This window comes from Nomia melanderi, chromosome 5 (assembly GCF_051020985.1).
Source record: "Nomia melanderi isolate GNS246 chromosome 5, iyNomMela1, whole genome shotgun sequence".
NCBI classification, from domain to species: domain Eukaryota; kingdom Metazoa; phylum Arthropoda; class Insecta; order Hymenoptera; family Halictidae; genus Nomia; species Nomia melanderi.
Window position 1 is genome coordinate 7,378,908 of NC_135003.1, and position 24,608 is coordinate 7,403,515.

Genomic DNA, 24,608 nt, shown 5'->3' on the forward strand with positions numbered 1-24,608 from the left:
ATTTTGTATAATATAATTAGGCCTGGAATATGCAAACAAAATAGTTCAATCGATAAGCGTTAGTTTAAAAAAGCGTTACCATTGAAAATCCAATTATTCGAATTCAAATAGGTGAAGTGTTAAAACACAGTTAATTAAATTATCTTCGGCGATTACTTCTTCATTACATCTATCTCCTTTTTACTTTCTTGTCTCTTCTCCCACCCCCCTCTCTCTCTCTCTCTCTCTCTCTCTCTCTCTCTCTCTCTCTCTCTCTCTCTCTCTTCGTTTTTTTATGTTTTCGCAGAGACTCGAGCCCCCTCGCGAGATTGTCGGCGTGCAATCTGGTAAGTGCAACGCCAAGGAAAAGTGGGTGTATACACGGGCTGTGACGAGTGCACCGGGCTCATCGCTGCGCCTACGCGCGTTTGTAGCGCGGCTCGCTACTCCTCTTCTCCTCCCTTTCTTGCATTCTTCCATCGGCCCGCTATTCTGCCCGATTTTAAGTCCCCTTTGTGCCTATTCTCGCGCGCTTGTTCCGGTATCCACGGCCCCTGTTTGCCCTGTCCGGTCCATGGGCCGGCTCTCTCCCGGTTGGTCTTGAAGGTTTGCCAAATCAATGCTATTCGAACGTGCGGTACGATGGAATGAAGCTTTTAAATTGACGTCACCGCCCAGCGCGAGTTAATCGGACGTCTATAATTCATGCTTCGACAGGATTCGGGGGAATGAATATCCGGCTACTTCCTCCGCTTTCTTTTGTAAGTTTGTAATAATAGCTTTCCTCGAGGATTTCTTAACCCCTTGCCCTATTATTCCAACTATGGCCGATACAACTACTTTATCATCAACAATTTATTGAAAACGAGGAATATTCTAGACATATTATTTGTTTGTGTTTGCTGAAAAGTAGAATAATTGATGAAAGAAAAATGTTTAATCAATTAGTTTGAAAATAATACAGTCTATATTCGTCAAACATAGGAGAAATGCATCTGTATATATTCTAACCAAGAACTACATCAAAATGAAGAAGAATTACATGTTTATCTGGAAAAATAAATAAATAAAATAAATTTTAGGTTTTAAAATGAAGTGTATACTCGTTGTACGCAGCTAACTGAATAATTCGAATTCAAAAAGAATGAGTAATATTTATGTTTGTTACACTCTGTTTGACATATTCATTACAAGTGTGACACGATATTCCAAGGTAAAGGGTTAAACGAAGTTGCTAGAATTCTTTTCGGAGGAAACTGAATTTTCCTTTTTTAAGAGTTCTTTAGAGTAGCTGGCAATATCGCTGATATAATTTTTCTCAGGTGAAAATAACCTCCTCCCCCGCGCGCTATAAAAGCAATAAGAATCCCAGTTGATATCGTTGCTCTAAGTCTACTCGAGGTTACCGTGGGACGACGGTGGATCTCATTTCCATCGGAAGGCGTCAAAGGGGATCAAAAAGAATTACTTTGCGGTTGATTGGATCTCAGTTCTTTCCGCGGATTTCCCTGCGAGCCTCGCCGTATAAATTTCCATGGAACGGTCGATTTCCGCGCCGGATGCCGCGGCGCGGCAAAAATCTCCGGGAAAAAAAGCCGCGTGGCTTCGGTTACGGGGATAAGAATGCTCTGGCATGATAAAAGAAAAATAATTCTCTAATCAATTTTCTAATAAATAAGTCTCCCGCTCGGCAAAGTAATTTCTTTCGAATATTTGCTAAATATTCTGAATATACTCTTATAATACCAACAAATACTGATAATATTAGGATAATTATCATACGCACAATATTAAACATTACTATTATTAAATATTAAATATCTACGATAAAAGTGAAGCCGAACATGCATGAAACGTTTTTTACATTTTTTAATGAATACTCTGAATTCACGAAATGTTGGTGTTATTTTTGCTACTCTGTATTCAACTACTGAGACACCAAAATTTTCATTACTATTTTTTTCGTAGTATTTCTTTATAAAGCATTAGCATTTTTAAGGATGTAAACAAAAATATCTATAATGCTTTCAATTTCAAGTCAACATGAAAGCTCAACGATTACACGTATAGACATTTCTTCTTTAACATGTTCATAATTATTCTCATCCTTCTTCAGTCCCATTAGCTCATATTTATTCAGATTTATTCAAAGTAGTTTGTGTACCCAAAGTGTCACCAACAAGAAATCAAAATTGCATGTAAAATATTCTTCCATACAGAATTCAAATGACAAGAAAACCATATCGAAATTCCCACCTATCCCGGTTCAATCGGGTGCCAGGAAAAAAATCTTTCTACAGAACTTTCGTTCCAGTAGAAACTTGCCAACTTCTAGCCGCCCACGGTGTTCGCAAGTAAATTCAGCCCTTCTACTTCAATCGCAGCGAGATCGATTCCTAAAACTCAAAAGCGTCAAAGAGTAGAACGAGCTGCACCATTTCACGATCGATCGGATTAGAACAGCACCTCTCTCCGCGCTTTCCTTCGTAAATTTACATCGAGCTCCGATATCGTTGCAACTTATAGATAAGCAAACCTGGACGTGATTACTGACGACGATCGAGGGAACCAGCGAAAAACAGAGAGACAGGAAAATCGAAGGAGAGAAAAAGAGATAGAGAAATCGAGAAAAATCGAAAGAGGCGAAGAGAAGAAAAGAGACAGAGAAAAATCGACAAGAAAAAGGAAAAGAAAAATACAGAAAAATGAAAAGATAGAAAAAGAGGAGGAATTACGGAGAAAAATTGAAAGAAAGACAAACAGGGAAGGATGGAAAAAATCGGAAAAAGAGAGGGATGAACAAAAATGGCGAGAGAAAAAAAGAAGAGAAACGGAGAAAACTCGAGAAAAATCGAAAGGGAGAAATAGGAAGGGGGTAGAGAAAAATTGAAACATAGAAAAAGTGGAAGAGGGACAGAGAAAAATCGAAAGGGCGAACAAGAGGAACAGTGATGGCGAGAACTCGAATGAAAGGAAAAAAAAGAGAAACAGAGAAAAGGAGAAAGGAAGATTGAAAAAATCGAGAGAGAGAGTGAGAAAGGTAGGTTGAAACTCCGAAAAGGACGAGACCTCAAAAATCTCGGCTCACGCCATTACGGGCCGACGTTGGATCTCATTTGAACGCTGCGCGACCGGAGCTCTTGCAGTCTGGTCTCTCCTAATGAGGGCGGCTTTTTCTTTCCTCGGCCGCCCCTCTCGCGGAACCTTCGCTCACCCTCTCTTTCTCTCTCCGTCTCTCTCAAGCGTCACGCACTCTCGTCGTTCCTCCGCCCACCCGGTAGCCCTGTCATCTTCTTTTTTTCCCCTCCTTTTTCCATCCCCGTTCACCCTTTTGAATGAGAGAACGTGGCACGAAGAGAGAAACCCCGGGACCGGGTTGAATGTTATCATCGCGCCGCCAGATGCAGTCTGAAATGGCAACGAGAGGATACGCCGGCAGCCAGACCTACCCCGGGCATAATTAAAACTTGTACCGCTCGAGCGTCTCGAAGGTTAGAAATACGCGTCTTTTGTGAACATGTATACCGACCGGGCGAGAGGGGGGTTGCATGGACCGAATTCTCTCTTCTCCCGATCTTCTCTCGCCCCTTACAACTCTGTTTACGTGGCCAGGTATTATCATAGCTGGCTTCTCCGTCCCTCTCTCTCTCTTCCTATCGTGTTTTAGCGTGGGCGAATAAGACGGCACATTGAAATCTCGCGTTCCCGATGACGGGGCACGGGAACCCAACTGCGTGGCAAATTAACCCTCGCACCTACTGCGTCTGAGAAGACGCTGTTTCGTGGCGATCTGGATTTGGATCATGGTCGATCTTCGATCGCAATCGGAGATGTTGATCGTGTTCTTATGAGCATAGGTGAGTTTATTAATCACTAAGTATGGAATAGGTATTTGTGATATTTTGTGCAGTATGCTGTAGAGTACGGTATTAATGTGGATGTAACACGAGGCAATGTGTAAAACTAACTTGTTTTCTTTTTATGGAAAATGTAGGATGTTAGATGTGATCATTTAGATGGATAAAAATGTAGAAAATGTAGTGAAATCAAAGACTTGTTAAGATGATCTTTGTTTGTTGACTTTGATTAATGAAAATAGTTATTGGAGTGTTATAATTATGATTAGGTGAGGTATTCCTGTAATCAGATTGTGAAATTCAATGTTTGGTTGTTTTCTTGGAAAAAGATAACTTGAAAATAAAGTGTAAAAGTCGAAAATACAAGAAAATATTAATAAATCATAGGACGGGCGGATCAGTGACTTGATTTTAAAAATGTACACGGAGAACATGTTAACCAGTAATTGGATCGAACAAAGTGATGTATTCGACACAGAAAAAAGCAAAGCGTAAAATATTTATTTGTAGTCAATGTACACTGGTTTTGCGTTTACGATCGTAGAACAAACGAACTAGGTTTTTCTTCTGTGATGCTTGGGATTTGATCAATTTTATGATAGTAATTAAATACGGTATTGTGTCGATAATAGTCGATAATATAATCGATAGGTCATACAGCATTATGGTTACATTATTAAAACCTCGTGGGGCGCATATTATCGCAAAGCATGACATTATGGAGTTAATTAATATTGAGTTAATGATTAAATTTCTTGTAATTATAGTTTTCGATAACATATTAACGAAAGTACGTTCGATTTAATTTCATTTACATATTTATAGTAGTTAATTAACTTAAATCTGTTTAATATGAAATATAAATATGGCCATACTTGATGTAGGTGTATCAGGTATTTGATTTTACTCACGAAACTTCTAGCTATCACATGTTTGGATATTTTGTTTAATTCGAGGAAGACAGAACTGTATGAAACTTCTTTACCTGCAACAAACAAAAATAAAATTAATAATTTGATACTATAATTACGTAGACATAAAATTATAAAAGTCGATTATTAAATTGTAATATTGGGTACACTGTATATATTAACACAGTGAAACAGTAATAATTTGATATTGGGAAGAGAGATATACAATTCTGCTTCATTCTGATTAATCTTTCGTATCTTAAATTTTATAGTTTACATAGTCAAAATATAAATGGAACGTGCGCATTGACCTTCGTGCATCTGAGAATTCACAGTGGGAACGCATAATTGTTGCTTAATTAACGCTGCTCAGCATCTGTTTTCACAACAATAACTTCTGTCTTCCAAACAATAAATTACCCGCCGACTTTCGCCATGTCGATGAGGGAGTAAGCAGTTTCTGTAGTCTTAATAAAGTTTATATGGGCCCGTCGCGTTTACGTTCTCGAGACTGCAGCTACTTAAGCGAGACAAGTGCGATGTAAACAGAAACATTCTCAACGGGTTCCCCAAGTTCTTAGTAAAGGATGCTGTCAGCCATATTCACGTTTAACAAATCTATGCAATGTTATCTAGTAACCTTATAATTAAAATCGACTTTAATCCCTCCTGCAGACTATACAACAATTCTAACTTTTTTATATCAAGTAAGTACATCACACTGATCTTATCGTTTACGTTAATTTATAAGTGATCTACATTTTTCACATGTACAAATATATATTACTTAAAATTTATGGAATGCTTATTCATTAGAAAACACGATAAGAAATAAAACGATTAATAAATATTTATTAATCCTATTAGTACATATACTATAAATGAACATTTAGAAGTGAACAAATACTATCCAATTATAAGAGTATCAATTCTAAGCTAGAATTAATTATCAATACTTAAAATTAACTACAACTTGAATGACTTCGGAATGAGTTGCGGCATACAAGAAGCGTAATTAATTTGTTACAACTGTCAACAACGGATTAGCTTCCATTTGGAGCCATTCATAATGTACAACACCGATTGAATTCATTTTCTACTTATTTTCGGTCGATCTCTTTCACCTTTATGGTAACGCAAACAATATACGCGAAGAACAATATCACCGAATTTCATCGCGTCGTCGGGAAGAATTAAAGCATCGTTACGGCGAACGTTACGTCATCGATATGGATCAGTCCACGGTTTCAGGCGCCGTCACGTTTTTCTGCCATTAAGTTCGAGCCGGCGCGGCGGTCGAACAAATAAAACAGCGGGACGAGAGGGTACACGGGAAACGGGAATGGATACTTTGTCTCGCTAATACATCGCGGACAAGAAAAGTTATTTCAGTTTTCAGGAAAAGCGTCGGAGAGGTCGGGTGAGCTCGTTTCCAGCTTTATCTCCCCTTTACCCGCCATTAGACATCGAAAATAAGGACGGGAAATATTCGTTCGCCGGCAGATATTATTCACGGGACACAGTTTTCGTGGGATTTCTCGTCCGCGTCCCCAGTGCTCTCCACCTGACAATGCTCGCTACTTTTCCTACCTGACGTTTCCTTATTGCGCGGGAAATGTCATTAGCGCATCCTGCCTTACACTACGCCCCTAATGGAGGTCCTTTGTACTTCAGCTGCCGAAGAATTGCGTTTACGCTCCTGATGGCGGTGCCCGTTGGCAATTTTCTGCCGCTATCCATATACGACTGGAATTCTTATTAGATTGCGCAGTCGAGCGATGTGATCGTTATTTTCTCTTTTTTTTAACAAGGTTGTAAGAAGGTTTCTGCATAATATGCGGGATTTATGAGAAGGATTCAAGGGATGATATTTTTTTAAGGGATGATGTAACAGAATTTTTAGGTTTTTATCCTTTTTTCATGAGAAGATATCGATTGATTAATTGTTACAACTTAATAAAGAAGATAGGAACAGTTCTTTGAAAATAGTGTTTCTAAATTTGAATGTAAGTTTCAGGTGATGTAATTAATTAACTTTGAGACGAGATTTTTCTGAAAGACTACATACAGTCTCTGGCCACTTTTCCGTGAAGGACACCGTTGTTCCAGCAACCATGCAGTCTGCTTTGTCCATTACACCAGAGTTTGTTCTCTTTTGTCCTCGGTGCGCGTAGCTTGTGATCACGGCATGGGCGGATAAGCATGAATCGATTGATTGGTTGATTGACTATCGTACAGGGAGAAATATGCAATGCAAAGGGCTCTGCGACCTATTCGAGTGGTGCTTGGTGGTTCGAAGCTTTGACTCGCCGATGTCGATCAGTTTTCAAGTACGTATCTAGGCCAAACTGAACCGTCCGCAGACTCCCTTACACGGCTTCGTTCCCTATTATTCCACTCGAGTATATATTCCGCCAGATATACGTATAAGGAGGACACGGTAAAACTTTTCATTTCAATTTTACAACTAAAAGTTTCGGTCGCGCTCCGATTTATGTATTGAAATCGGGAATTTTTGTAATGGGAAAAGTTATAAACCTATATGGCCAACAAAGTATATCTATTACAATTCAACGGGCATAAATTCGCCGAGGGAACTTGGAACAGTGAATTTAGTGCTGCGAACTTAAAAAAAAAAAACAGAATTCTAATTCACCACTGATTTATTCTTTTGATTTTCCATATGAAAATTCCGGAATTTCCATTAACATGGAAACATGATGATGGATACTTGAAATATTATAAAGTAACTATAAACGTATATCATAAATATAATAAAAGTATATTACAAATATATAATATATTTTAATTGCGATGTTGAATTATGGACGTGAGCCAAAACTGTAATGGTATTTAAATAAAGATAGAAAATTCGTGTTGGTTTTAGACATGCAAACGACACCGTTTTAACCGCAACGTTTTTGCCCCCTCGTCGCCACTTTGTTTTTGATAATTACATCTTCACCAGCGCGTTATATAGGTCGGCCAGGGAGCGTCGAACAAACACATTTATCAGAGCATCTCGACCCATATCGCGCGGTTCATCCCTCGGTGAGCATTCAACGCGGAAAATAACCACTTTCGTACGGTCGCCCGGACTTCCCGAAATCAAAATGCAATTAATTTTCGTTGCGATCCCTGTGTAATATATTTCCGGGCCATGGTTGCGAGTGAAGTGTCAGTTTTACCCCGGCTCTTTGAGACGGTCGCGGAACGTCGTCTTTGACGCCAGGATCGAGAACTGTTCTCCCTCGCCGTACGGAATTACTCGCCAAATGAATCCGTACGGATGCACGCGTCCCATGTCGTCCTTAGTCGCGCGCTTTGCCGCGATAACGTTTCTCTAATCAGAAATGAGGACCGTTTTGTCCGAAACAGGATGTCCCCGCAACTCGCAACCCTTTGTGCGCGGCACCGAGTTTAATGAAGTTCGAGAGAACACCGGAAAAATAATGATGCCGGAGACAAATTCGTTACGTTAATAGAAATCAGAAGATAAAGTTGAATTATGATAATTGAATAATATGATACGGTTCCCTGAGAAGTATCTTCAATTGAGACTATAAATTGAGACCATCCGTATGATTATAATATTTAATATATTTTAATATAAGTTATATTTCAACAATAAAGAAGTTACGAAGTTGTGTATTTGGATTATGATGAATAGATTGTAGATTTGTATACGAATATGGCTGTCGTGAAGGAACTGGTACTGTATAACCATTATTCACGTCTACTAAAAAATATACAAAAATAAGTGTCACTTGTAATGCGAAAAATATTTATATATTGTTCGATTTCTCGCCATTTTTCGTATTTTCGACACTTCAATCCAACAAAGGAATGTGCACTGCGCCACGCGACGCGACGCCATTTTGTTCATTCGAGTTTCCGAGACTCTATCGAATTCGCGGTGTCGGAATACCAGATTCTCGTTCACCACGATTTCATCTACGACAGTATTATCCCCGCGTTACCTTATCTACGCGTTCTCCATTTACACGAGCCCATTGTCGAATCGGTGGCGGCGACAGCTCCCCGAATCGATTCCTCCGTTTTCGATCGCAAGCGACTGGGAGGATGTTGTGCTACGACAATCACTCCCCCCGCGGGGGACTAGAAAGTCTCGGAGGCTGCGGCGTCGACGGTGAATGTCGCCTCTTTTCCCTCTCACAAAACAGATCGGGGCTTATTTCAATACGAATCGAAAACGGATTGCTGATATCAATGTCAGAAGCCTGAATGAAATTACCATAATAAAGGGCCGGCTAGAGACGACGGTATCTTGGACGTCAGGCTGCGCCGGGATTCGGAAGGCAAATGAATTATCGTATCAAACGCAGAAAATCGCTTATCGATCCCTGTCCCCACCATCTTTCACCCTCCCACCCTATTTGGTTCTTCTGGTCGATCTCGAGCGAAACGATCCAATTGTCCCCCTCAGACTATTTAATTCTTTTCATCCCAGACAAATTTGTTTTTTCATCTTGTCAATCTTGAAATAAAATTGATTATTAGGAATGATTTAATTGTTATATCCTTTGAGATGATGATAATTTCATTGGAAATAAAGAACAAAAGATCAGGTAAATTATCTTTGCAAATCTCATTATTAGGTTGATAGGTTTCCCATGCAGTAAAATATTAACTGACGTAAAAGTAATACTTATTGGAAACGTGGTATATTAGTTTGGAAATGTTTTTTTTTTTTAGAAATTTTATGGTAAGAGAAATATGCGCTGTCTAATTATAAAGTAAATGAATTATATAGTTCAGTATGCAGTAGGCGTTAGAGAGGTCTGTGAAGATTTAGTAGATTTTAATTATTATGTTTAACTACACCTTTATTTTATGCGTGCACCTGCACAATTACTTGATTAGTTAGGTTAATTTTACTTTTAAAAAATTTGAAACTAGACTTCTTTAACGCATATGAATTAAATTAGCGTGCACGAAACATAAAGGTTATCTTCTTTCTTGATTTACCATTGGCAAAACAATCCGGTTATCTATACATTACTGTATTTCTCTTCTAGATATATCTTATTACACCATTTTCAGTGGAGATACTGGCTTCAACGAGGCTCGTGAATATATTGTTACACCAGAGAGGCTGAACATTAAAATTAAACTCACGAGCGAGGAGTATGTAATGACTGAAATACCATAAGCCACCTTTATCATAGCATATACTATCATAATAATATTCATCTATTAAATCACCTTACAATAACATGCGCGTTTAAAATCACAATCTATCCACAATCAAAAGCAAATACCATGAATGTACGTATACAAACTCTTCCAAAAAATTTTAAGAACACTAAAAAATCGCTACACATAAACAAACTATCTTATATTCAATAATCACTTGTCTCTGCTTCAAACGACGTTCATCGTAAATACTCCAATCTCCCACGTTTCTTTACTACATTTTACACAAATGAAAAATCCATTTTCTTCCAATCGAGTTCTCTTCCAATTAAGTTCCAATAAAATTTAATATTTTCTAAATGAAACCAGATCCCTCGAGTATTCATACAAAAATTAGGATCCCCGTATCCAACGCGCAACGCGAAACCCTCGAGCGCTGAACTCTCCCTTGAAAATTTTCGAGCTACCGAAAAAACCGTTCGCCCGTGGAGAATCGTGACGCGACGAAAACTATAATCGTCGAACGATATTTCTCTCCCGTCGGACACGACCGGGCCAGGCCAGAGGGGTGAGACGAGGATAGCGACGCGACGGTGGTTGGGCGTCGAAACCCGGGTGACGGGCACAGAGAAAGGAACCAGCCTAGCGGAGGATACGTCGATTATCGGGAAAATCCGGGTTTTTACATGGTGGCTCGGTCGCGGTAGAATTAATCTCTTTTCGGGGTGGACGGAACCGTCGATGGTGTGTGAAGAACGGGAGGAGAGGAGAGACAGAAAGAGTGGAGCAGAGAAAGAGGAGGTTTCGCGTCACTGCGAACGACGACGACGCCGCCACCTGGAAAAGGGGATGCTTTCTGGTCCTCTCAAAGCAATCGTCTACGCTCTGCGCCGAAACAATGCCGGCCGTGAGCTCGTTCGAGCATGAGACGGAACGGAACGGAACCTGTTGCAGCGTACGTCAACGACGACACGGGAAATTGGATTTTTTAGAGCGGTTAGTTCTTCCCTCGGGCACCGTCGCGCCGCTACGCTCTGGATGCGTTTCTCGTGTTCGCGGAGCGCGACACACGACGCGCAGCAGGCCGGTTCCTACCCCTCGGAAACAACCCTGCAACGCGATACGTGAACGAGATACGCGCCGCGACGGTGGCGACCGGTCGACCGTGCACCGTCTGATTTAGGCTGTGGTTTTTGGAGGGAGAGTACGAATGTGGGATAGTCGGTTTGGTTTTTGTATATGTGGAATTTACTGGGTTTTTGTAATTTTTAGTACTTGCTTTGTTGTTTTTTGAGTGGAGATTGAAATTGAATACGATTTGCTGCCGGTTTTGATAAACTGAAGCTTGAGAAAGCAAACGGAATTGTAGTCTGAAGCTGGGATTATCTGTTTATTATTTATTGATATAGTGAATTTGGAAGTTGTCATGTCTGAATATCATAGTAGTTATATATTTTATTTTTGGATATGGACGATAGTGCTTTTATGTAATTATCCTAAAAAGTTAGAATATCCACGTAGCAATACTAAATTATACAACGATTTAATGACAAGTAGGGATTTATATAGATACCGTTCGTTACATACAATACAACAAGACGTAACTAATACCTAACGCATTCAATAGAATAATACTATTGAATATCTAGTTCAATTAATTTAATATCAATCATAAATTATTCAAAAAAAGCCCATAGTACAAAAAATAAAATAAAATTCTCAATTAATGTGTTTCCAAAAATAATTTTAAAAACGACCAAACAATATATCGATAACCATTACCAAACATTTTTCCAAAATTTCCTAACACAAATTCCCTAACCTATTTAACAACAAGCATCAAATGCACGAGCGTAACAAGGTCAGGCTTGTAACCATTCCGGTGAGATCATTAATAGTCACTCGAAGAAGTGACTAATTGTAACACAGCAATCATTTAGGTAATGCGTAATTGCTGCGGCGTAACTGCAATTATAGTTCGCAAGTAATCTTCCTCCGCGCGTGACCCGGTCGCAACAACTGCCAGCCAGTGAACCAGCCAGCCAGCCGGGGCGGCATATCTCGACTCTAACTAACCTAATCTCAGAGACATGGCTAATAACAAGCCGGAGATACCGTGATGCGTACACATCAACGGATATTACCGCGAACGTAACGTATTTCAGTCTGCTTATCAGACGTGTAGTCGCGACTCAACAATCGCTTTCACGTGCGTCACACCGAGGAGCAGCCAGCTGTTCCACCCTCGACTTTCAACGGTGAATCCAGCGCGGCCCTAGTGCAATGGCTTTTCCAGAGGAAATTTCTGAACGTCTGTTGCGGGGTGGAACCAATTTGTCTCTGGCTGATGTATCACGACACGCGCCTCTCTCGCCGTGGCCTACAGTACATACGTATACCGTGTATACCGCGTGATTTCGGGCGAACGGCAGCGTCGAACTGCCAGCCGAAATTTTCCTTCCATATTTCCCGTCGATAAGATCGGACTCAGGGCCGTCTCGTTGGGTGTCCCGGGCGTGGAATCTAGTAAAGTTTGAGAATGCAGATTGTACGAGTAATTTCGTAGTTGCGAAGGCAATATTTATATATTGAGTAAATTTTCGTTTGTATTGTTTGTTCAAGGAGTGGCACTTTCGAAAGACTGGATAGTAACTTGAAACTTGTAATTTTAGGCAACGAGAAGTGTCGTAAACGCTTGTTCTTAGCGATTTACTAACTTTACGATCTTATGTAAGTTTGAGATTTAATTTTATATTTTAATGTAGGTGCAATTTGAATGCTTTCTAAATGTTTTCAAGCGAATTGATAAACATGTTAAGCTACAGTAGAATTAAATAGAGTTATAACATGTAATACAAGTTTTACCGTGAAAATTAGAGACTATTTCGAACCAAAAACGATGAAATAAAAGTGCATCTCTATGATTCTAATCATTCGCTAATCAAAAGCCTATGAACCCGCGAACTATTGCAAATATATCTATTTGATATTATAAAAATTGATTAGCGTTCCAATGGAAAAGGCGAGGAAATAGAAAGCGCGGTGTCGAGATAAAGAAAATATACTCGCCGGAAAACGATGCATCCCCCGATATTCCAAACAACCGGTTCGATAAACTTGACGCGGCGTACGTTCATATACAATATCGGGAATCGAGAGGCCGTCGAAAAACTCATCGTTTACACGGTTCCAGGCGGAAAAGCGATCGGTATGCGCGGCCGTTCCGCCGCTAGACGCAACGCCGTGCATATAAAACACTTGGCTTACATTATCCCCGGTTGTTCCTTTCTACAGAGCAGCCTCATGCATCTCCCCGCGATGTGCATCGGTTGCACATTCAGGCTGCAACGCGGCCCCTGATAGAATTACGTGTTCCAGCCGCAATAACGATGTTCCTGCTTAGTCGGTATTACTTATATTGCGCCGAGAAGTTACTCGCGCCGCCTCCCGTCTCGGAGTCAGTCCAGTTCACCAACTGCAATTGCATTTTCGTTTCACCTATGCGTAACTTAAGCCTTCGTGAATGAAGATTTCTCAACGCGGCGACGTCGCCGCTCTGCTTTACGTTTCTGCCTATCTGGCAGTGAAATTTGAGAATCTGCGAAATTATTGAAATTATCAGTAAGCGAATTTGTTTTTAACTGTATGTAAATTCTTTTTGTGTAGAAAATCGATTTAATGAAGTACGTATTTGATGATAAACTTTTTGAAGTATTCAGAATCTTCGATATATCGAACTTTTAACCTTTTGCGGACGAAGATTTTTGAGAATATTGAAAATTCTTTCTCTAAGAAGCTAAATTATACGTGAAAATTTTAAATACTGCAAATAAAACAAACGAAGATAACTACAGAACGTTGTTTTGTTATTTAGTGAATTAAATTACTTGTTTGTCACTTGCCAGTATAGATATTTACCAACGCCCGATGTCCTCAATATGAAGACATTCTTTCTCAAAGGGTTAAATACTAAAGAAGAAGAGAACTATATATGTAAGTACTGATCTCTCGTTGTTCGAACGATTAAATTATTTGCTGGCAACTTTGAATTTTGGATGTAGAAGTTTGATATTAGGTATTCTTTTATGCTGACATTCTGCTTATTGGTATTTTCGAATATTTTCTTGAGTTCTTCGTTACGTAGTATATTTAATTAAGCGTCCGACTGGTTTCCTCTGTAAACAATGCAAAATACATAATATATTCATATGGCATGCTATTAAGCAATGTCTGTTGACTCAGTTATATACCCATCAACTAACTGTTCTCAAAATATCAAGTGGATCAATAACCAACCACCTATTTCGAATGCACCTAGCACAGCTAGTGGCATGTAATTGAACTGAAAATGGTGTAATCGCGGTCGTAGCAAATAACAGATTTTGAAAAATACAATAATAATTTTTCAATTAAGGAACCATTCGTTAAACGAATGCTGTGCGTGAGTTCAAAACGAAATTTTCCAGAAACGACAAATGAAACAATCGATTCATTGAACTGAAAAGAAAGTGAAATTACATGTTATTCTGCTGTAACCAGAATTTTAATCGTTTCGAAAATATCTTCCACATTGTAAACCAATAAAATTTCGTATCTCACCAGCGATATAGTATTTCTGAAGACTCTAAATCCTGGCTCTGAATTATAACGACCCAGTTAAATTGATTTTATCGGTAGAAATGATCGATTCGTTTGCCAACGCGAGTGAAACGCGTTGCAAAGCAATAAAAATACGCCGGAGTTTTCACGTGTGCACCAATCGGTAAAGTATCGGTATGATCGAAATGTATGGGTATACCCAACACATTGTAACGAATGCGAATATGCACGCTCAAAGCGTAATCACCATCGCGAAAGCTTCGTTCCTGCCGAGAAACAAGATGCATAATGTGTTCAGGAAACAGCCTCGCGACATTCACCGGCTAATTACTCAGCTTCTCTACAAACCGAATTCCAAATTTGCCATGATATCAACGCGGCAATTAACGGGAAGCCCACCGGGACACGCCACAGGCATTCGTTTGATTTAATTCTAGATTCAGAATTTATCCTCAGCTCCACGTCTTCGAAATTCCCGTAATTAATTATCCGCTCGGAGGGTAAACGTTTACGCTCACGTCTTGGAGAACATTCGGTGTCCCAGAAATAATACGTAACGATGGAAATTAGAAACGCAACGCAGTAAAATGATAGAACTATAATAATAGAAATTAGAAACTGATTACAGCGAAATTGAATAAAATCGATTTCACGTCACAAATCATTTCAGCGAATTAGAAGCAAACCGAAGCAACTGTAGAATGACTTTAACCTTTCATTTTATCCTTCTGTAAAAACCTTTACAACTTATAAATTTATAAATATCCATAATCTAACAATATCCATAACACATGAGTCATATTCCACCCCCGTTAAAAATAAACAAATCTTCCCGTTCCTAATCTAATTCAATTAACACTAGAACTGTCGCATCGGTCAAAGTGACGGGTATCAGTTTTCTTATTTCGCAATTATTGATATCTAAAAAGCGTTCGATACCCGGAATGATTTTGAAAATAAATAGTTCCACATGAATACTATAACAAATATATAAAGAAGCCAAAAAACGACGCAAAAATGAAAGAAATCGTACAAAGCAGTGTTATCAAAAATCTCAGGAATCCTAAAAAATCTCAAAACACAGCTCCGAGTTTAATTGTTTGAATGCCAAGCGGCGCGATCGCGCTTCTCCGTTAGGCTGCCTAAAAGTGCCAGCCTATGGGTTCGTAGAATCAAATTCAGTTGAATTATTTTTATCTCTATTATTAGCAGCTTGGAAAAGAAAACACGAAACGTACGTACGTTTTACAGTATTCTTGTGTAAAAATAGAAAAGCGTCATTCAGTTTCTGAATTGAAATGAAAGAAGCGCAGTCGCGCCGCTTGGCACTTTTCGGCCGGCTTTTTACAAAAACCCGTGGCACACCAACGGATAAACGTCCAATGGAGGTCCTGGAGGAACTCGGTCGCTCTCGAGATCCATGATTCAAAGCAAGAGAAAAAAGAAACTACTTATCCGAAGCGAGCCATGGTCACGCGGATAACAAATTCAGCGGCGATGCGCGCGAATCCACTTGCCAGCGAATTAAGCCGACTACCGAGTGAGCGGGCGAGCGGGCTAGGTTTTATCCCGACAGGGACGATCGTAGGAAATTAAACATCGATCGGGTTTCACGGAATACCCTCGTGGGCACGCCGAGCTTCATCGCTATTGCATTAAATTCCAAGACGTTACGGCGAAGTCGTATAATTCTCCCGTATAATCCATATATCCGCTGCCTATCTATTCTCGGATTGTTATTCCCGACTCAGCCCGGTTCAGGCACGGCGAGTACTAAAATCGAGATATTGCGCCTTGTAAACCGACTATAACCTCCCTTCTCTTTCCCCTCGCTGCTCATCCCTTTCGCAGCCATCCACGGATGGATTATGTGCTAACTCAAGGAGCTTACGCGCTGACTTAATAATCCGTCTTGTAAATCAACCGTACCGTCGTTTGCGACGATATCGTCTTCATATTTTATCGCCACTTCTACTATTACCCCCCTACCACCTTTTTTCTCCTTTCTCTTTCTGGAACAAGATTTTAATGCCGTGTTTCGTCTGCTGCTTGTTCGTCGATATTACGGACAACAATACCTCGCGACACTGTAATACTCGCGAATGAGCGTCACGTGCACGTAAAATTGGAGTGAAATTGTTTTTCCGTTGCGATCAACGGGTTTCCTTCGTGAACCGGTCTTTTGTCGACGGTTTGTACTGGTACTTGTGCGAATTCTTTTTTTTTCGTATGTTTTTGGTTGTTAGTTATTGTATGCAATGTTTATTTGTTACGTGGATTAGCATTGTAAAATGGAAAGTGGAAACATTTGAATTACCAAATGTCGGAAGTAAAATTTGAGAATATTCGAAAAGCATTAGTCACTTTGACTCTGCGGTTGATAAATGTTAATCGTAATTTAAAGTTACATCGATGTGGTAATATATTGGTGAATGAACAACAGATGTTCGTAAAAATATATTACAGGTGCATAAACACACTGAATGCCGCACGATTTTCCGTAGCAAAATACATAAGATGGAACAAATATAGTAACAAATTATTTCACTGAATCGTTTTATTATCATTGCACGTTCATCTTGCGAAATATCACAGCATTAGGTAGCACTATCTATAATATAAAAATATTTGCAAATAATCACCGTTTAACTGACCGAATCATAATTATTCGATTTGATCGGGAGTCAACGGTGACCCCCATTGGATTCAGCATGTTAAAAAAAGTTTAATCCACCTTGTGGACATAGAGAAATTACGAAAAGTGGCTAAGTCCGTTGTAAACGAGAGAACGAAGAAGAATGTCATTGTATACTTTGTAACGTGCAGAAAACAGGAATTAAATGCTGAAAAAGTGTATATCTCATCAAGATATTACACGCTTTGTCCAGGTCTTGTTAGTGCACGGAATTGTTTGCGGTGTTGTTTACAGAGGAGTTCGTACGCGGCCGTATTTTCCGTATCGCGACCTTCGTTTACGGAAACGTAGAAAATTAAATATGAAAACAGGCTACCGCTTTCACAGAATCAGGCTCGCCTGAGGAATATTTCACAACATCCGACGACAGCTGTGCGGTGAAATATTTACACGCGGCAGTACCTCGCGGAGCGACTTGAAATTATCATGGGGCTGTCTTTCGGCGCGCGTGTCGCTCCGTCTTTCCATTTCCGTGTTCCGTTTCCGATCTCTCTCTTCATCTCCTTTTTCGCTACCGTTCTTCTTCTTTTTTTTCACCGGGTGTCCCGGTTTCCGCGGATTTGCATAAGTCTGCGGGAGTGTCAAATAGTATCTTGCACGACCGTAGTATCTCCTTAGACCGGCGTTTCTCTTTTCTACCGAGGATTACAAACGTCGCGCCAGAGCGCGGAGCACATTTTGCGTCGACGTTTGCTTTGAACAAGCACGAACAACTCGGGGGATTTACGGATATTACGGTTTTCGGAACGATTTTTCCAAGATTTCGACAGTGCACATTTCATCCTCGTTTTTCGCGAAGCTCTGGCGTTCGTTTTTTTTAATCGTGTTCTATTACACCGTTTCCTTTGTCCTCGACTTTTATTTGGTAAACTTTATCCGCGCGTTTACGATATTTTTTTGGAGGGGACTTTCATGAACTACGGACAATTCAAAAATGTATTCGTTGGAACTGTTTCACCTTTATTCACCCTCCGTCAGCAAAACGGTTTTTCACCAGCATGGTCGATAATATGGACCTTTTTATGATTAGGCCTGATTTTTTATCGCTTAGAGATTTGTACAGATCTGAAAAAATTCTAAGGTATTTATTATAGTCAAGAATTTAATATACAAATGACACTTCAGCCAAATCTTCATATTATTTTGCAATAAGAATTAAGAATCACGATTGAATAATAAAGAAACGAGGTTTTCGATAAGCTAATAACACGTTAAACGCCACGCCGGTCCGTAGGGACCGGCGTTAGACTTTTCGTTCAGGCACGGCCGATCCGCATGGAGGTTCATATTACACGACCGCGCGTGTCGGTCCTTACGCACTGATGTGAGAGTAAATATTTTACTTAGGCGACATCGGTTTTTGTTCAGTCAAGGCTTGAAAAAAAAGAATATAATATTTAAAAAAAGTTAATGTAGTTTATTAAAACAGGGTAAACAGAGGTGTGGTTTGCTTTTACATTCATTGCAGAAGGTGCTAACTTTTTGTGTTAAATTCTTTGCCATCTTTGAACCTAATATTCGGGAATTATTATTATAACATTGAGAAAACTCCGGTCCTCAAACTAATATTTCGGCTCGTCCGTCAGTGGTGACGGCTGCGTCTGGGCCTGAACGGAACGACAAGCAGGTTGGGCTGGGCACTTAACGTGTTAATGGTCCGTATTGCCGATAAAGCGTTAACTTTATTTGAAGTAAGAATATAAAAAATTACATCAAGGTTATATCTGATAGATGTGAAATGAAATTATTCACGTATCTTTCGGGTGGTTAATTTTAATATTTTTCCGATTGAAAGCGGAGGAAGCGATCCCCCGAATCGATTTCAATCCCGTACTTCTTCACGCTTCATTGTTTCGTCGTTTACCCGCGTACGTGCCGACGCAACATAATGTCCGCCGAAACGAATATCTTATTAGGTCAAAGAACTTCTGCATTCTTATCGACGTTATTATCGTTCCATCTGTCGCGACGGTGTCGCGTGAGCGCAATTAAGCCGGCGTGCTTTTCTTATCTCTGCAGTATAACATCTCTATGATGCTTGTCCCCGTGCTTCTGTTTTCCGCCTATCGATCCCACCTTGCGGATTTGCATAATTTCGAGAAAGTTTCTCGGACGAACATCGAATAACATTTTACTCACCGAAAAATTAAAAAATGTCTGTCATTCGTTTTAAGGTAACGACAAACTTAAGAAACAAATTTGTATCTTTATGTTATGATTATTTCTTTCATAATTAGCTTAAACTGTTTATATTAATAAAATTTGCTATTCTCACTACCTCAACAACGACTTGCCAAATCTAAATGTTATTCACCTGTTTCGAATATAAATTGAATATTAGTTTCCTACTATCAATCGTTAATCTTTGTGGTCAACTAGAATAAATATAGAATAAGTATCAAATTCTTCTTTTCTCTAATAAATTATTAACAACTTTATCTAGCAATTATTAGTAATTTTATTAAGCACTCTTGTGAAAGAAATCATAAGACAAGGTATTAACCTTTATCACCATTGCTCCCTTTTCTTTTGCTAATAATTTATTACCGATAAAGTAGAACTTATGAAAGAAATCATAGAACAAAGAATTAACCTACGTCACCGTAGCGCATTCGAAAGGTTAATCCGCGCAACTTCTGATTCCCGGTTCTTTCGTCGGCGCGGCTCGTTTCACTTTATCCGCAGGCATCCAGATTTCTGGCCGCTTTCACGGAATTTGCATAAGCTCGAGGGCAGCGGGACTGCGGGCGGGAACAAGCCCGAAAGAACAAATACCCAGCGTGCCGCGCCACGAATATCTTATTAGGTCAGAAAGTTTTGATTTCGCGGCCGGCAGGGACAACGCCTCTTAAAACTGAACTCTGCTGAATATAATTATTCGCGAGCCGGGTAAATGGATTCCGGGCCGCCATCGACCCGGCGACAGATGTTTGATCCGACAGAAAGTTCAGGAGCTCGTCTCGCCGCCACTTCCTTACGGTCGAGCGATGTTCGCCGTGGGACGTGCCCTGTTTCGGAAAACCTTCCGTGCACCCGTACCGCGTTTTTACGCGTTCCTGTGCGATATTTCTCGATTTAGAAGTCCGGAACTTGATTTGAAAGCTTTCTAACGAAGTCCATCATATGTACCTCCATCCGAACCAGAGACTGGAAAGTCGGACGGCAACTTTTTCTTTTTATCGAAGCTTTTTCAGAAAATATTGTTTGACTAGTTCTATTGTTGATTGAATTACTGAGGATTCATTTGAATTGAAACGGGATTGGCAATTTTTGGAAGATTCCTAGCGAATCGTTGGGAATTAGTGTATTCTGTGAGAGGATTGGGGAGATTAAAGCGTAGGTGTAGATAATGATTATTTTAATAAATTAATTAATTACAGTGTAGGATCAGAATATTGATCTAACCGTCCGTTATTTGACGAATTATTTTAAAACTATTGAATAACGAACTGTAAATGAAAGAGAACTGTGTGGATTGAAAAATACTTTATCCCTCCGCACTCGTAATTGTTTGAAAAAGTACCACACTTTAAAAGATTATAAAAATTGAATCTTATTATAATAATAATAAATAAAATAAATATAAAACGTTGAATTCTACCGCTGTAAATTACTTTAATTCATTTCCCAAAAAATAAATATAAGTTTACACCCAACAACATTGAAATCGAGTACAAAGGGTTAATACAATGTTGTCGCCTCGATGATGGCTACAAAACGAGTGTTCTAAGAATGGCACTGTTTAGTCTTAGGACCCTCATTGTTCAGCGTTTGCCCTCGTTTAGATTTTCTTACAATAAAAATGATTCTAATTCGTAATTAGATGAAATTTAATTAAAGCTTCGTGGATGTACATGTCAATGATATCGCAATCATTCGACAGTCGATGTTTATTGGAACAAATAACGAAGTTGTATGAGACGATGTCGTAATTCATGGATAAGTGAATAATAATTGATGAATAGGGTGGTTCGTCAATATGTGCACGAATGTATGTACTTGTTCTCAATAAGGAACGTCGGATGCCTTCGCACTCGGCGGATATAATATCTTTAATTGGCTCGAGATATGTTTATTCAGCCGACCTTGTTGCAACAACGCGTGTACCGGTGCACGGTATTGGATCTCAGTTCTGTTTATGTTCAAACCTATCCAGTATTGATCATCGCTAATGGTGTGCCCTGGGTATCTGTATGCGACGTCCCGTGATCAATATTAATCTCGAATATGCGCGACAGAGGGAGAAAGGAATTGGCTCCACGGTAACCGACATTCAAAGCCGAGTCCATAAATCGCGGCCGAGTTTTAGAGACAGTTTCGATCCCATTTGGGTATGAACAATACGTGCCTCGATGGGACTCGATTTATTTTGAAGCTTGTCGATACAGAATCCGAACCTTATTTGCTCGACCTACCTCACAGAATTTAGCATTGCGCTCTAACCACGGAGACCTTGACGTAACTCGATTAAAGGGACACCGGATCCTTCCGATCGAGAACTGGAATTACGCGTATATTTTAATTTATATAAAACTGTATATAAGCGTATTAAAACGGTGCAGCTTATTAGGCACAAAAATGAACACAGCTTCTTTAAATAAATTAAAAAAACAATCAGGCATTCTTCAATCTTTGAAATATTTACAATTATCTTCAATAACTTTATCGGAGTTTCATCTCCGAGATGAAACTGAAGAATCCCAAAATATACAATAAACAAATGGGAAGCATTAATTTATAGCTTGAATTTATAGGTTCAAAAGTCTAATGAAGTAACAAATGTTATTCGTTGGAACTCTTTCATATTCGAGAGATAAAACACTTTACTTTCTAGTAATTCAATCAAAAACATGATACATCCATAAAACGAGTATACTGTTTTCATATCACGTAAATAAAACATTTCCGTCTCCATCGATCCACGAAAAAGATAGCTTAATGCATGCAACAAAGTAGCACGCGATACAAAATAGTAATGAATCGAATAAATACGTGCACGCACGGAGATAAAATATACAAATATATCCCGTTAATATTATTTTATACGAGACAGATGAAATATAATATTTTAGTTTCCTCACACGAACGTTCGCATGCGCAGCAATGTCGGCTCCTTCGTTGAGCGTCTCTTCATGAAATCGACCCTTTCGAGTGGGTTTCGGGCCAGTGCGCGGCGCGCCGTTGCCATAGACGAAGATCTGCTCTTGCGCGCCGCGCCGCTATTACCGCTATTTCTGAAAATGACAGCGGGATGGCTCTTTTTCCACAAATGACAGCCGAACTCCAAGCCAAAAAATGGTTTCCCTTTTCTTCTCATAGAGCGATGCCTACGAATATAGGTCAACGTTGGCTAAAAAAAACCTCACGGCAGGAAAACGTGTTCTCCGCCTACTTCGTTATCATAACGCACCGAAACGCTGGTTAAATCCCGAGAACCAATACGAATACCCTCCACGAACATAATAATACGGCAAGCTCGCTCTTACACAATCGCTCTTAACCAGTTCCACTCGGCCATATTTTCGTCGAAATTCTGTTCAACGAATCAGATTGTCGGTGTCCGCATCGGAAACGAGTACTACAGTGCGCTGTAATGATCCACCGACATTTTTCTGTGCGTCTATTTTCCATAGAAATCTTTGACGATCAGTCGTGTAGAAAATATGTAAGGGTAGTTATTAAACGTTAGTTCTCTATAGAATATTAATTAATTACCTAGGATTTCAAAAATATTAACTGAAGATTATTGTCTATTTAAAAAAAAATATTCTTTTGTTACTTGTATTTACGAATCAGACGTTTGGATGCTTTTAAATCGACTTATCTAGTAAAATTATTTAACAAACTTCCTCGATTGCATTTAACTACGAAATTTCAATTGTATCATGAACGGTCGAATCACTCAGTCCTTCTATTCAAACAGAATAACTACAAATCAAGGATATCACATTTGCCCATCTAATAAACATTTTTTTAAAAATTCAATCAAAATGCTTTGCATGGCATTTAACTACAAAATTTTATTTATATCACCAATGATCTCACCACTTGCTCCTTTGATTTAAACAAAACAAATACAAACTGAGGATATCACATTTGCCTGTCTAATAAATATTTCTAAACAAATTCGATTTAATTTTTCGATTAGCATTTAACTACAAAAATTCATTTATCTCGCGAGTGTTCATCGAACTGCTCGCTCCTTCGATCCAAACAGAACGAATACAAGGAAGATATCTATCACGACCCGAAACTTGAACACCGTTCCCAGAAAAATATTTCGCCCTGCAGTTTGCATAGAACTCCACGTAGGAATTTCCAGAGATGTAAGCGCAAAACCGTTCGCCGGTTTGTTTTCACGGCTAGGGAACAACGAAATGTTTCGCGTCTGCGCGGTTGCCGGGTCCCGATATTGCGGCGCGATCGTTTTAGCCGCCCGCAGGATCCTTTCCTATATCGCGGAATTAGTTTTCCCAACAGTGGTCCTCTGTTCCTGCAGACGGAATGTTTCTCGACAGTGTTTTTCAGCGGGAAGAAGCCACCCGAGGGAATTCGTTGGGACGGCAATCCGACTCGATGCATTCCCAGGCTGGCGTTTCGGAAACTCGTTCCCGGAAAAACAATGTCGAAGCCCCGATCAAACGCGCGCGAGCGCGCGCCGCCTGTCCTCCGTCTACGCAACGCGACTATTCATAAGTCACCAGGTACTCTCGCAGCTCGTCTGGAAAGTTTCCGGCGCGCCTTAATATAAAACTGGATTTTAAAGATACAAGAGACCGCATTCCGTGACGTTTCAGGAATTTCGGCTTTGTTGAAGCTTGCGGATGTTTGGGGATTCATGAAATGTTTTACTGATACATGAGACGCGATAAGTGTTAGAATGGAATTTCTATACATTTTTCAGCAAATCTTTTTATCTAATTTTTGTATGGTTTTTGTTTAAGGTACTTAATTTGTTTCTAAAAAGTTTCGGAAATTTCTGTTTGATGCTGATTTTGGAAAATTTGTTTGTGAAAATTGTATATTTTTGTAATGTTACTTTGGAGGAATTGTAAAAGGGTTAAATGTGAAATTAATTAAATAAGTATATGATTATTTACTTAATTATACATGTTCTCCATAATATTTCAGTATTTTCCTAGACTGCAGGTTTCGAAGTATCGGAGAATTTTTTTCACCCCAACTTTGAGGGATGATTTCACCCTCGAAATATCAAAGGTAACGGCTGAAAAACGGTGTCAAGTATTTTTTCAATAAATATACCACGCATAAATTTGATAAAAATGGACGTTTCACGCTTAAACGGCGTCCCTTGTAAAAGCTGTGCCAACGTCGTCTGAATCTCATTAAACTCTTCTCAGCAGACGAAAATTCTAGCAGGAAATCAGGTCGTGAATTCTTTGTCATGGG

The 24,608-nt window shown here is 39.5% G+C and overlaps 1 protein-coding gene and 1 long non-coding RNA gene across 5 annotated transcripts in view; both read right to left on the reverse strand.

The window, feature by feature from the left end:
- The window catches only part of Fas3 (fasciclin 3), a 442,301-nt gene that overhangs the window by 62,211 nt on the left and 355,482 nt on the right, over positions 1 to 24,608 (reverse strand). The window lies entirely within an intron of this gene.
- Positions 4,705 to 24,608, reverse strand: part of LOC116430901 (uncharacterized) — a 147,804-nt gene continuing 127,900 nt past the window's right edge. For both annotated transcript variants that reach the window (XR_004235821.2, XR_012998721.1), the window contains one exon: positions 4,705 to 4,821. This is a non-coding gene — a long non-coding RNA (uncharacterized LOC116430901). The remainder of the gene's footprint in view (positions 4,822 to 24,608) is intronic.